Raw genomic sequence first — 14,739 nt, forward strand, 5'->3', positions numbered from 1 at the left:
TGGCCCCATTTGTCAAAGATCAGTATGTTGAATTTACTTAGGGGTTGTTTTATTCTGTGCCATTGACCCTCATGTCTGATTTCTTTTTGTGCCAGTTCCATGCTTTAAAAAAAATAGTAGCTTTGTAATATAATTTCAGGTGTGGGATAATGGCTCCTGGTTTGCTTCTTATACCCAAGATTGCCATTCTGTGTCTCTTTTTGTTCCAGGTGAATTTTAGGATTGTTTTCTCCAGTTTTGTGAAGAAAATGCAGTTGGAATTTTGATTGGAATTCCATTAAATCCGTACATCAAATTTGGAGGTATGGCTATTTTGACTATATTTGTTTTGCCTATCCAGGAATAGGAGATAGCTTTCGATTTTCTGCTATTGTCTCCAATTTCCTTCATCAAAGTACTGTAATTTTCATTGTAGTGGTCTAATTTTTCTGGTTAATATTGTAAATGTAATTGTTTTTCTTAATACCTTTCTCAGGTTCATTATTAGTGTATAGCAATGCTATCAATTTTGTATCCTGGTACATTACTAAATTTTGTTATTAATTGTCAGAGTGTTTTGGTGGATTTTTTAGGTGTTTTATGTATAAGATCACGTCATCTGCGTATAGTCATAGTTGTACGTTTTTGTTTTCAGTACATATCCTTTGCATTGGTTTTTCTTGTCTAATTGTTCTTGGTAATGTTTTTAGTACTATGTTGAATGGGAATGGTGAGAGTGGATATCTGCATCTTGCTCCTGGTTTTAAAAGGAAACACTTTCAGTTTTTCCCCATTTAATATGATGCTGGCAGTAAATTGATCATAAATGGCTTTTATCAGATTGAGATAAGATCTTTCTTTTTTATTTTAAAGAGAATTGAAAAAAAACTATAGGAAAATGCCGACAACAAAAACAAAACAAAACAAAGCAAAAGCAATAAGGTTTCAGAACAAAATGATAAGGATTAATAGTGGTTGTGATAGTACTTACTTTTATCTTCATCAAAGTTGGTCAGATTACCAGATGCAAGAATGCAAGATTAATCAAACTATTACAGAGAATAAAAAATATAAACAAAAAATTGTAAATGAGCCCCAGACACCTTCTGGGGCCTCAGTGGCCACTCCCGGTACCACTGGCACCCCCACAGGAGCTGAGCTGAAACCTGGACAGAGTAAGCAGCCTCAGGGACTCCACTCTCACCATTCCCCTGCTGGCATGGGAACTAGGCTGGGTCCTGGGCAACTTCTGTAACCTTGGTGACCACGACCCTTGTGGAAGTCGGGCTGAACTTCTGACAGCTTCAGGAACACTAGTGAGCCTCCCCTGCCACTCCCTCAATGGCCTGGGAGCCAATTGAATGCAAGAAAGTTTCAGGAGCATCTGGGATCCCACCTTGGCACCACATACCAGCACAGGAGACATACTGGGCACTGGGGAATCTTTGGATTCTCATCCCGTCACTCTCATACCATCATGGGAGTGAGGCTGAGCTCCAGGGAACTTCTGGATCTTCAAAAATGACAGAATGAAGGAGCAAAATGCAATCTCAGACCTCTACACCACCCAGAACAAGTCCAGGAGACATCAACACAGAAAAACCTAGAAATCATACACCTGAAATTTCTGAAATGATAGCAACTGAAGTAAAGAAACAACTCCATCAGGCCATAGAAGACATCAGATCAGAAATAATCTCTCAGGTAAAAAAAAAGAAAAAAAAGAAATAACAATAATGAAAGAATTGCTCAGCACATCAAAAGAAGACATTGATAAGAAAATAGAGGAGCATAGAAAATTCATAGAAACATTGGGTGAACAATATAGAAAAGTACTAGAATGCATGAAACAGATTCAAACAGATATCCAGGAAATTAAAAATTCCACTGAAAGCTGGCCAAACCACCTGAACTAAGCAGAAGATAGACTTTCAGACCTTGAGTACAGCATTGCCACTAACGAATGTGAAAGGAAGGAGCTCTTAAAAATAACAAGGAACCAGGAAATAACAATTCAACAAATGCAAGATGAAGCAAACAAAGCAATGTAAGATTAATAAGTGTCATTGAAACAGCAGGTGTCAACACAAATGACATAAAAAGACTATTTGCAAAAATAATAGCAGAAAATTTCCCAGGCATGCAGAAAGAATCAGACACAGAAAAGTGAGGCATATAGAACTACACTTAGCCATAACGAAAGTAAATCTACACTCAGACAAATAGTGATCAAGATCCAACAATATGCTATATACAAGAGACACATTTAAGGCAAAAGGAAATTCATAGACTGAAAGTCAAAGGATGTAGAAAAATACTCCATGAAAGAGGAAACCAGAAAAAAGCAGGGATACCCATTCTGTTTGCAGAGAGTGTGAACTTCAAACCAAGAATGATCAAAAGAGATAAAGAAGGTCACTACAAACTTGTTAGGAGAGAACTGCAAGAATAACAGATAACAATCCTAAATATATATGCATCAAGTATGAGAACACACAACTATATAAGAAAAATATTAAAAGACATGAAAAATCAAATGAGCAATAACACAATTGTAACAGGAGAAATTAACAACTCATCATCATAATGATATAGATAAACTAGACAAAAAATCATCGAAGAAATATCTGAACTGAAACAAACCTGTGAACAAGAGTGTTCCAACCAGCATCAAAGTACACATTCTTATCAGGTGCACATGGGATGTTCTCTAAAAAAGACCATATATTAGCCCATGCAACATGCTTAACTAAATTCAGCTTTCTTCAGTTTTGTTTCAGCGGTTTTGCCAGCTTTCAATGGAATTTTTAATTTCCTGGATATCTGTTTGAATCTGTTCCATACATTCCAATTCTTCCTGTATTGATCATTCATGGTTTCCATCCTTTTCCTATCATCATACTTTTAAAAATCTGTCTCTACTCTAGATTTGCTGAGCCATTCCTTTATGAATGCTGACATTTCTTTTTTTACATTAGATAGTATTATTGATCTGATTAACTCTACAGCCTCATGGATTCTTTACTTTGGTTGCTATCATTTCAGAAATTTCGAGTGTGGCTTCCATTTTATTGTATCTTGTCTCCTGGATTTGTTCTAGGTGGACTGAAGGTCTGAGATTGCACTTTGCTTCTGCATCTTGTCATTTTGTATTTGAAAACTTTTTATTTTGTTTTCTGTTGAGCCTTGCAAGTTTTTGTAGTAGGTAGCTATATCATTAGTATCAAGGCCACTCTATGAAAAGCCTCTTACTCAGGGATGTCCACTGCATGTAGGAGATTCCTGCCTTGTGTCTGTCCCAAGATCTTACCTTCCCAGTTTAAGAGAGAGATGTTGCTGTCTGTTTTGCTCAGTCCTTTGGTGCTGGGCTGTGGTGAATTCATTACCCCAGAGATTCCCAGTATTTTTAGAGAAAGTGAACAACTGATTACAACAGATACGACATCCTAGCTAAATTAGTATAATTAGCAATAACAATGACATCAAGCACAGGTTAGAAATGCATAAACTGTGGTAGCTATTGATTTAATACCTTTAACCATAGGAGGAAACATTACAATTACGTAGCAGAATGGATCATAAATTGGGTTCTTGTATTCAAAGTGTTTCCCTTTGGCAGAGTGGTTTTACCCTGTGGTGGGGATATTTAGAGATAGTAGCTAAAACAAAGATAACTAAAAAGAAACTAGAAGGAAGACTGGAGGTTAAAGGATGATCATGTAAACTTTGGGAAAGTAGAGAAGTGGCAGAAGAAAAAGAATGCAGGAGTAAGCAATGGATGATCTGAACTTGGTCTCTCCATTTGGAGGTTGGGATTAGTTTTCTGTGGCTGGAGTTTTCCCTAGCTGTTTAGAAAAGTGAAAAACAGGTAAGAATAAAGGAAAATATTCCCTCTGTGGGACAGCAGGGCCTGTGAACAGAGTGATTCTGTGCCTCCTCCATTCTTACTGAGGGACTGCAGGGCCTGCAAGCAGAGTGACTCTGCACCCAGCACTTCCTCCATTGTCTCAGAGATGATGGAATCTTTGAGAGGACTGTAAGGACACATGCCTTTGTCAAATAGACTGACAGGAATGCCAGCACCTGAGACCCAGCACAACAACTAGGTCCCAGGTGCATGTGCTCCCACAGGTCTTTGGAGGGCAGAGTAACTGGTGGGACCAGCAGTGTGGAAGTGTTTTATGCAGCAGCAAGGAGCCAGTGGTTGAACTCTGGAGAACTCCACCAACAGAAGTCCAGTCCCAGGTCCCACATCCAGAGGCCAAGATCAGCTCCATACCCAGCACATTTCTGGGATTAAATAGGGACACTATCACAGAACTGTGAGCACCAGGGGAATTTTACTACTTTCATTTTCCCTTCTTTGTCTGATTGGATAGCCCTCTCCTGTCTGATTGGATGTCATCTTGTTTTCTTCTGCATTCAGTAGTTACTTTGTATTTGGGTTTTTATTTTTTCTTTTTCTATTTTTCTCTCCTCTCTTTCTCTCATCTCCTTTTTCTTTCTTTCTTCCTTGGTTCATGTTTGCTGTGTTTCTCTTTTTCTCTTCTTTTTGCAATGTTTAGATTTCTTACCTTTTCTTTCCATTGTTTTCTATAGATTCACTTTCTCTCTTTCCTCAACTACTTCTTGAATTTAAACTTTCAAGGGAGTTATCTTTGTCTCTGCCCTTTCTGAGTATTCCTTTGCATTCTATTTTGTTCTTTCCCTCCTGTGTCCTCCAGTTTCCCAAAACTTGACTGATCATCCTTTAATTTTCAGCTCTGACTGTAAGATATTTGACCTCACTCATCAATTTAGTCCATCCCCTAACTATCTTAACCCCCACGCTACTGACAGAATGGTAAAATCACCTCACTAAAGGGAAAAATCACTGCATACAAGTGCATAGTATATGTTTGTTTTTCTTACACAATTTTAGAGTTTACTCCCATGGTCAGAGGTAGCAGGTTAATGGTTACCATAGTTTATCAGTAGTTAAGATGCACTTGAAACTATTGTTATTACTAACTGTACTACTTTAGCCAGGATGTCAGACATGTTATAAACAGTTTTTCTCCCCTGTATGATAATCCTATGACTGTATGAGGTTATAATCACCACCATAGCCCAGTACCAAAGGATTAGGAGCTGAGCCAAATAATAATCTTGCATCCTTTACAAATTGAGAAGCTAAGGCCTTGGGATAGCTATAAGAAACCTCCTATATCTAGAAGATATCCCTGAAGAATGGACACCCTCTAAGGAAACCTAAATACTAAGGATAAAGCTTGTCTTTGTTACTTTTCTCTTGTTACTGAGACAAAATACCTGACCCCCCAAATTAAGGAAGAAAGGTTTATTTAGTTTACAGTTTGTGGAAGTTTCAGTCCATACTTGGCTGGCTCCAAGGCAGAGTGGCACATGGCAGAGGGCAACAGTTCATGGCAGCAGAGATCAGTAATAGCAACAAGAGCAAAAGGGAGGTGTGGTGGCAAGCAACCTCTTTTCCTTCCTTACACTGTATGCAAACTACCTGCTCCAGGGCAAGTGTAGCACTCACATCCATAATTACAACATTGGACGATGAATCAATCATAAACTCTAGAAACCTGTCCCATGACTGCATGAGGCTTTGGGGGGACATCCAGATAAAAACCATAACAAAGCTGTGTATTATAAGAAACTGGCAAGTATCAACATAGAAAACAAAACAAAAAAGAGAAAATAGAAAATGATAAGGTGCAGGAGCAAAATGGAACCACAGACCTCCAGCCCACCCAGGACAAGCACAGAACTCAAGGACATAGATGAAATTGGAAATCGAATACTGGAACTTTCTGAAATAATAACAGCAGAAGTGAAAAAAATGGCCCAAGGTTATGGAGAAAATAATTTCTCATGTACAGAAAGAAATGATGCTTAAAATGAGAGATATTAGAGAAGACATGGATAAAAGAATAGATGAGCTAAGAAAAATGATGGAAACAAATAATGCCCAGCATAGGAAATAAATGGAACGTAGGAAACAGATCCAAATAGTAATCCAAGAGATTAAAAACTCTATTGAAAGTATATGCAGCAGGCACCTGGGAGGCGGGCCCCCAGCACCCAAGAAGCGGTATGGTGGGGTGTGCCAGCCTTTGGGCCAGCCCCCAGCCATACAGGTGCCTGGGAGGTGGGCCCCCGGTGCCCAAGAAGGCATGTGGCTCTGCGCGCTGGAGCGCACTGGCCCTCAGGCCAGCCACCGCCACATGGTTGAGAATTATCATGGCAGAGAGAAACAATGACACAATTGGCCAGCCACATGCCAGCTGTGGAGGCCCACTCGTGGATGTGCGTGAATCATTCTGACATGGAGAAACCCCTGGGAATACATGCTACACAATGGGTCACTCTTGCCCCTGCCATTGAGAACCAGAAAGTCCAGAGTCAGCAGAGGAGCAGCTGCTGAACAAGGACTGAGAGAACATGAGAATACAGAGTTCGTCTGATGACTCAGAGGTCTAGTTGAACGGGGTCATGAGAACCATTCAGAAGCTGGAAACCAGGAGGACCTTGTGCAATACCTGGGGAGACCCCCAGAAGCCATTCTTCCCCTGACAGTACAGGCTGCGGTGGAAGAGCTGGAGGAGCTCGTGGAGCTCCGGAGAGGTCTGCACCAAGATTCCTGCTGCCTGTGCTGACAGCTGGGGAGAGGACACTAAGTGGCTGTGGGGTCCCAATGTGAAGGGAGGCTGGAGAGAAAAAGCTACAAAAAATGGCTTTTTCCCCAAATGGCTCACGTGAGATGTTAGTAAGAATTGCCTCCTCAGTATTCTATAGCTGTGACAAGGAGGAGGCCAAGGAGAGAAAACAAAGAGACTGAGAAAAAGCAGCTGCGTTTGCTGCAGCACTAAGAGAAACAGATCCCAAGTCTGATTCTTGGGGCCCCAAGAAGAACTCGACGACTACATTTGTCTGCTACCACTGTTAAAAGCCAGGCCACCTCAAGAGGAACTGTCCTAAGAAGCCCTCTGGGCCATGCCCTGAATGCAAATGTGACCACTGGATATTGGTCTGCTCTCTGAAGTGGAGGCCCCAGAGATCAGACCCATCCTACCAGTTAGTCCAACAGGAATGAGGGGGCCCAGGGAATACTTTGCCTTCTCCCTCTGTCCAGACTGTCATTTCCATGGAGGAGCCCCGGGTAATCATGACTATAGAGGAAAAAGAAAACAGCCTATTGCTAGACACAGGTGCAAGTCTCTCGGTCTTTCTTTTCAATCCTGGCCTTCCTCCAGCCATCACACCTCAGTAAAAGGAGTCACTGATGAGGAGGTAATACGCTATTTTTCACAACCCTTAGGCTGTAACTACCTGTTAGATCGTTCTTGCATATCTCTGTCTTCCTGAGAAACCACTTTGAAGATACCAACATGTATTACAGCAGCCATTGATATTTTCCTACTAATCTGTCCATAGCTCTGTAATGTTTCTATTGTTCCTATGCTATTTTGTAAATGGATGTATATTTATTATTATGTGTTTCCTACAACAGCCATTGAGAATAGTCAAAGATTATTCAATTGGTCACTCATGTATAGCTCTATTCATTTTCTTTAAAAGCCACTTTGAAGATACCAAAGTATAGTACAACAACTATTGATAATTTCCTACCTCTTTTGTCTGTAACTCACTATTATTTGTCTGTTTGTTTTCCTGAGAAACTATCTTGTAGATAACAATATGTAAAACAACAACCATTGATAATTTCCTACCACTTTGTCTGTAATTTGGTAAGCCCCCCCATTACTATGTTATCCTTCTTTTACTCTTTAAAATAAAACAAAAAGTATATGCAGTGGAGGTTGAACGAAGGAAAGGATAGGATTTCACATCTTGAAGATATAATTACAACTACTGATAATGAAAACAAAGATATCTTATCATTAGCAAGAGGCCATGAAAAATCAGTCCAACAACTACAAGATGAAGCAAAGAAGAATAACATAAGATTTATTGGGGTCAATGAGAAAGCTGGAGACAGCACAAATGACATAAAAAACCTCTTCACAGAAATCATGGTAGAAAACTTCCCAAGAGTGGATAAAGAATTTGACATACAAATAAATGAAACATTTAGAACTCCAAGCATTCCTGACCAAAGTACAACTACACCACAACATATAATAATCAAGATTCCAGAAATTCAGCACAAGAACAGAATATTAAAAGCTGTTAGAGAAAAGAAACAGATCACCTACAAAGGAAAGCCCATGGGAATCATGGCAGACTTCTCAACACACATACTCATGTCAAGAAGAGCTTGGAGTGAAGTATTTCACATCCTGAAGGAAAACAACTTCCAGCCCCTCTTGATATAATCTGCAAAACTGTCTTTCAAAATTAATGGAGAAGTAAGATACTTCAATGACAAAGAACAACTGAAGAGATTTATGAACACCAAACCAATGCTGCAAAGAGTACTAGAAGGTACTCTAGACAGAGAAAAAAATGACCACATTCAAAGAAACCACCAGGCAGGGCAAGCAATTAAACAGAGGGGAAAAATAGGGAACCCACAGCAGGAAAATACCATGACAAAGATAAGCCAATACATACCAGTTATAACCATCAATGTAAATGGCCTCAATTCACCAATAAAAAGAAACACACTGGCAGAGTGGATCAAGAAACAAGATACAACAATATAATGTATACAAGAAGCTCATTTAATGCAAAAAGAAATTCATAGACTGAAAATCAAAGGATGGAAATCAATCTTCCATGAAATAGGAACACAGAAAAAAGCACAAGTAGCAATTCTTTTTACAAACAATGTCAACTTCAAACCAAGAATGTTCAAAAGAGATAAAGAAGGTCACTATATACTTGTTGGGAAACTTCAAGAGGCAGAGATAAAAATCATAAGTATATATGCACCAAATACAGCAGCAGCCAACTGTATAAGACAATTATTAATACACATGAAAAATCTAATAAGCAATAACACAATTGTAACAGGAGACCTCAATACCCAATTGTCACAAAGCGATAGATCAATTAGACAAAAGATCAGCAAATAACAGAACTGAACCAAACCTGTGAAGAAATGAACTTAGTAAATGTTTGTAGACTGTTCCACCCAGCATCATCAGAGTTCACATTCTTCTCAGCTGCACATGTAATGTTCTCTAAAATAGATGATATACTAGCCCAGAGAACATGCTTAAGTAAAAGCAAAGGAATTGAAATTATCCTATCCATAATATCTAACCATAGTGCAATGAAATTAGAAATTAATGGCAAAAGAGACTTCAAAAATTCCATAAACACATGGAAATCAACTAATATCCTCCTAAACAACCAATGGGTCAGAGATGAAATAGAGGAACAAATTAAATAATATCTGCAATTAAATGAGAATGCAGACAAAACGTACTGGAATCTATGGACTGCAGTGAAAGCCATCCAAACAGGGAAATTTATAGCAGTGAATTGTCACATCAGGAAAACAGAACAAGCAAAAATCAATAATCTAATGTTACATATTAAGCTTCTAGAAAAAGAAGAGCAAGACAAACCCAAATCCCATAGAAGGCAGGAAATTATGAAGATCAGAGGATAAGCTAACACAATGGAAACCAAGAAAACAATAGAAAGAATTAATGAATTGAAGGACAGCCAAGGCCATGCCATTCACCAGCTAGTGCAGTCCATAGTGTTCAGTGCTCCACTGAACTGATGCATCTCTCTAGGTAGACCTCTGAGGTTGCCAGCCATCACTGTCTGTCCACAGGTTTGAACCGCTCTCCCCATGCAATGAGTCCCAACTTAGGGAGAAGGCACTACCTGCCACCTTCTTCTTTGTTGAAATTTTTCTCTTTGCTCTCCCTATGTGCTTTAATTCTTCCTTCAGATCCTTCCTGGGTCCAGGGAACCCACTTTCCTCTTCTTTTCTTTCTCACATTGCTGTTTTCCAATGTCTGGACACCAAATTTCAGAAAGGCTCTTTCTCTAGTGCTTACCACTCCTCCATCTTCCTAGAAGTCCTCCATTTTCAGATTTTTAACACAATAAATTTCACTTTCCCCTATTATTTCACCTGAAAGCAGGAGTCCTGGTGGGCTCTGGCCAGAGCTTTGAAATGTGGGGAAGTTGGTAAATTTTTTGCTAATGCTTCAAATTTATTGCCTACTGTTCCCTTATTCATGGCATTTAAATCTTGATTTAGTTTTGTTAATACATATGAACCTAGAAATCTATGCATTTGTTGTGAATTCTTTAATGTATTGCCATACTGTTTTTGAAGCAGTTGTTGCTAATTCTTTTTATTTTGGAAGTATCTGTTACGATTTTACCTTTTTCACATCTAATTGCATTGCTTTGGGTTGTGTCTTTGTTCATTTGATTAGATTGGCTAAAGGCTTGTCTATTTTTTTGAAAGAATCAACACTTTGATGAATTGATTCTTTATATTTTTGCCTCAATTTCAGTGATTTTTCTTTTTTCATTATAATTTCTTTCATTGTGCTATCTTTCCACTAGGCTTGTTCTTTTTCTCCATGAGATGCATCATTAGGTTGTTTATTAGGCTTACTCTATTTTTGTGATGTGAATATTCACACCTATAAACTTCCCTCTTAGGACTGCTTTTCTTGTGTCTCATAAATTCTGGTATGTTGTATTGGAATTAGAAACTGCCTTTTTTTTCTTGATTTTTTCTATAATACCTCACATACTTAGGAGTGCATTGTTTAATTTTCATGGATTTGCCTAATTTTTGGTAGCTTTTGTCACTGATTTCTAACTTCATGGAGCTATCTTCTTTATAGTATGCTTTGTATAATTTCAATTATTTTACAATTACTTAAGCTTGCTTTATTGGAGAGTATGTGGTCTATTTTGGAGAAAATACTGTGTGCCGTTGGAAAGAACATATATTCTGTTGTTGGGTGGAACACTCTGTAGCTATCTGTTAAATCCATGTGTTTAAAGATTTAGTTCAACTCTGATATTTCTCTGCCAATTTTTTTGTTTACTTCATTGTCTATTTGTGAAAGTGGGGTATTATTATCTCTCACTATACTTTTGGTTATGTTTACCTGATCTTTTATGTCCAGTAGTACTTGTTTTATGGAGTCGGGTACACCATCATTCAGTGTATAAACAGTATGTTAATAATTGTTACTTCTTCATGTGGGATTGCTCCCTTAATCAATATGTAGTGACCTTCTTTTCCTCTTTTGATCAATTTTGGGTTGAAGTCCGCTCTGTCTGAATATATGATAATTATACCTACTTTTTTGAGGGTTTCCCATTGCACAGAATATTGTTTTCCAACCTTTGATTTTTAGTCTGTGATTTTAACATGGGTAAATTGTGTTTCTTGTCTACAGTGTACAACAGGATTTTGTTTCCTGATCTATTTTGCCAGTCTAGGTCTTTTGACTGGGGAATTGACACCATTCACATTGAGAGTTATTTCTGAAAGTTATTAATTTATTCCTGTCATTGCCTTATTTTTCTGTTGCTGATTCCCTATCTCTACATTGTACTTAACTGCTCACCATATCTGGTGTATTCATTCTATTAGACCTTTTATCATTGTCTTTTTCTAGGGCATCCAAAACCATTTGGAGTGTTGATTTGGTGGTCATGAATTTCTTCAAACCTAAGATATTTGATTTTGCCTTTTTGGTGAATTTTCTACAATATCTCATATCACTAATTTCCAGTTCTATACCATTGTGTTTGGAAAAGATAATTTGATTGCAATATAATTAAGTTTGTTAAGACTGGTTTCCCCAGGGCATCACCATCCCAGACTTGAAATTATACTAGAGAGCTACTTTGATAAAAATATAATGGTACTGTCAAAAAACAGAGCTGAGGATCAGTGGAACAGTTTAGAAGAAACAGAAACAACTTCAAACACATTCAGCCATCTTATCATTGACAAAAGGCCAAAAAATGGTTACTGGAAGAAAGAAAGCCTCTTTAATAAATGGTGCTGGAAAAAATGGCTTTCCATGTGCCAAAAACTAAAACTAGACCCATGTATACCACCATGCACTAAACTAGAATAAAAAAGGATCAAAGATCTAGATATAAAAACAGAAACACTAAATCTGATGGAAGAGAGAATAGGTAGAACTCTTAAAGACATAGGTGTAAGCAAAAATGTCATGAACAATACCTTGACTGCATAGAAATTACTATAAAGAATCAACAACTGAGATCTCATATTATCAAAAAGCTTTTGCACAGGAAAAGAAATCACCAACAGAGTGAATAGGCAACCCACAGAGTGGGAAAAAGTCTTAGCTAGTTTTTCTTCAAGTAAAGGACTAATATCTAGAACATATAAAGAATTGAAAAAATCAGACACTCAAAGAGACAATCAAAAAATGGACATCTGAAATGAATAGACACATCTCAGAAAAAGTACAAAAAAGGAAATAAATATATGAAAAAATGTCCAACATCACTGATCATTCAAGAGATGCAATTTAAAACAACACTGAGATTCCATCTCACTCCAGAAAGAATTGTTATTGTTAACATATCAACCAATAACAAATGCTGGTGGGGTTGTGGGGAAAAAGGAACACTTTTCCACTGTTGGTTAGAGTGTAGAGTGGTTCAGTCACTGTGGAAAGCAGTGTGGAGATTCCTAAAAAACCTAGGACTAGATATTCAGTTTGACCTGGGTATTCCCCTTCTTGGTATCTTCCCAAAAGAATTGAAATTATCATACAGCAATGATATATGTGCACCCATATTTATAGCAGCACAGTTTGTAATAGCTAAATCTTGGAAACAACTAAATTGCTCCTTAACTAATGAATGGATAAAAGAGATGTGTTTTTTAATATAATAGAGTGCTACTCAGCCATAAAAAAGTATAAATTTGAGACATTCACAGCTAAATGGATGTACCTTAAGACTATTCTCTTATGTGAAATAAATTTAACACATATGTGTAATATTACATTGCCTTTCTGGTGTGAGAAACTGAAAGTATAAATAAAAACCAAAATGTATAATAGATATTGTGAAATAGAAACTAATTTTTCAAAGGGAAGGCGGAATTGGGAGGAGGGGAGAAGGAAAAAGAAAAATAAGAAAAAAAAGATAAACTGGAAACAAAGATTTGTGAATAAAGAGGGAAGGAGAGGTAAATATGATGAACTAAGGTATACTGTGTATAGGTACAAATTCTCTATGAGGAATGTGATCATTATGCAGACCTAAATTGTACCTATAAAATTAGTTATAAAGAAAAGAAATAGTAAAATGATGTCACAAAGATCCTTAGTTTCAATTTCAAATGCTAATAGAGGAAATCAGATTTCTTATTGTTTTTTAAGAACATAAGATATGGAAATACAGATTTCTTTTAGACACAGTGCAGCAAATCAGCTCCCAGAAGGAAATGTCAATAGTCACACTGACTGCTGGCTAGTGTTACTAATTAGTAATTTGTTCAAATCTATAGACAAAGGGATTTTTTGTGTTAGATTATTATTCTGACCTGAAATTTATTTGCTTAGCCATATTGTCCTATAGTTTCTGTGGTTTTAACATTGTATTTCTTGATGAAGAATATTAATATTAATTTGGAAAATATTTCACTGAACAGAATTTGATGTTGCAAGACATCTTGGATTCATAATTAGTTTAATGTGGGAAGGAGATATACTAATGATACATTTCTTCAACTATTTAGATGTGGTATATATTTTTAAAGTCATCCATCATTAGTGTTTTAGAAATGGTATTCTTTAAGAAATTCTTTGTTAAATATAATTCTTTTGCTCTGAACAGTATCTTTTCTTCAATAGAACTATCCTGTTTCAAAGAAATAAAATGACTACAATTGTCCCTTCCTAAAAGATTTGTTTGTAAATATTGAAAAATGTTCATTTATTTTCTGGATAGTAAAGATCTTTTGCAAATGGGAGGGAGACTAAGAGATGAAGAGCAGGATAAGTGAGGATAGGAGAAGAGCACAAATAAAGAATTAAGATATGTACTGTACCAACTTCCTGTGATGAATGTAATCATTATGTACTAATAAAAATAAAAAGAGAAGTTTCCCCAAATGATATATTCCATTGTTTCAAAAATAATTCAATATATATACTAATTTGTTCCATTTGTACTACTAGTTTTTATTAGTTCATTGAAAAGAAAGTTTTGTGTTATTATGTGTCTTCTTTTTTTATTTAAAAGAGTAAAAGAAGGATAACATAGTAATATGGGGATTTACCGAATTACAGACAAAGTGGTAGGACAATATCAATGGTTGTTATTTTACCTATTGGTATCTTCAAGATAGTTTCTCAAGGTAAACAAACAGACAAATAATAGTGAGTTACAGACAAAAATGGTAGGAAATTATCACTATACTTGTTGTTGCACTATGCTTTGGTTTCTTCAAAGTGATTTCTAGGGAAAACAAATAGAGCTATACATGAGTGATCAATTAAATAATCATTGACTATTCTCAATGGTTGTTGTTGAAAACACATAATAATAAATATACATCCATTTACAAAATAGCATAGGAACAATAGAAACATTACAGACTTATGGACAGATTGGTAGGAAATTATCAATGGCTGCTGTAATACATGTTGGTATCTTCAAAGTGGTTTGTCAGGAAGACAGAGATATGCAAGAAAGATCTAACAGGTAGTTACAGCCTAAGGGTTGTGAAAAATAGCGGATTACCTCCTCATCAGTGACTCCTTTCACTGAGGTGTGATGGCTGGAAGGAAGGCCAGGACTGAA

At 37.0% G+C, this 14,739-nt stretch overlaps 1 pseudogene; it reads left to right on the top strand.

The window, feature by feature from the left end:
* The first annotated feature begins 6,081 nt into the window (after positions 1 to 6,081).
* The window catches only part of LOC102020560, a 37,028-nt pseudogene continuing 28,370 nt past the window's right edge, over positions 6,082 to 14,739 (top strand).

The sequence above is a fragment of the Chinchilla lanigera genome, unplaced genomic scaffold (genome assembly GCF_000276665.1).
Source record: "Chinchilla lanigera isolate Chin_1 unplaced genomic scaffold, ChiLan1.0 scaffold00074, whole genome shotgun sequence".
NCBI lineage: Eukaryota > Metazoa > Chordata > Mammalia > Rodentia > Chinchillidae > Chinchilla > Chinchilla lanigera.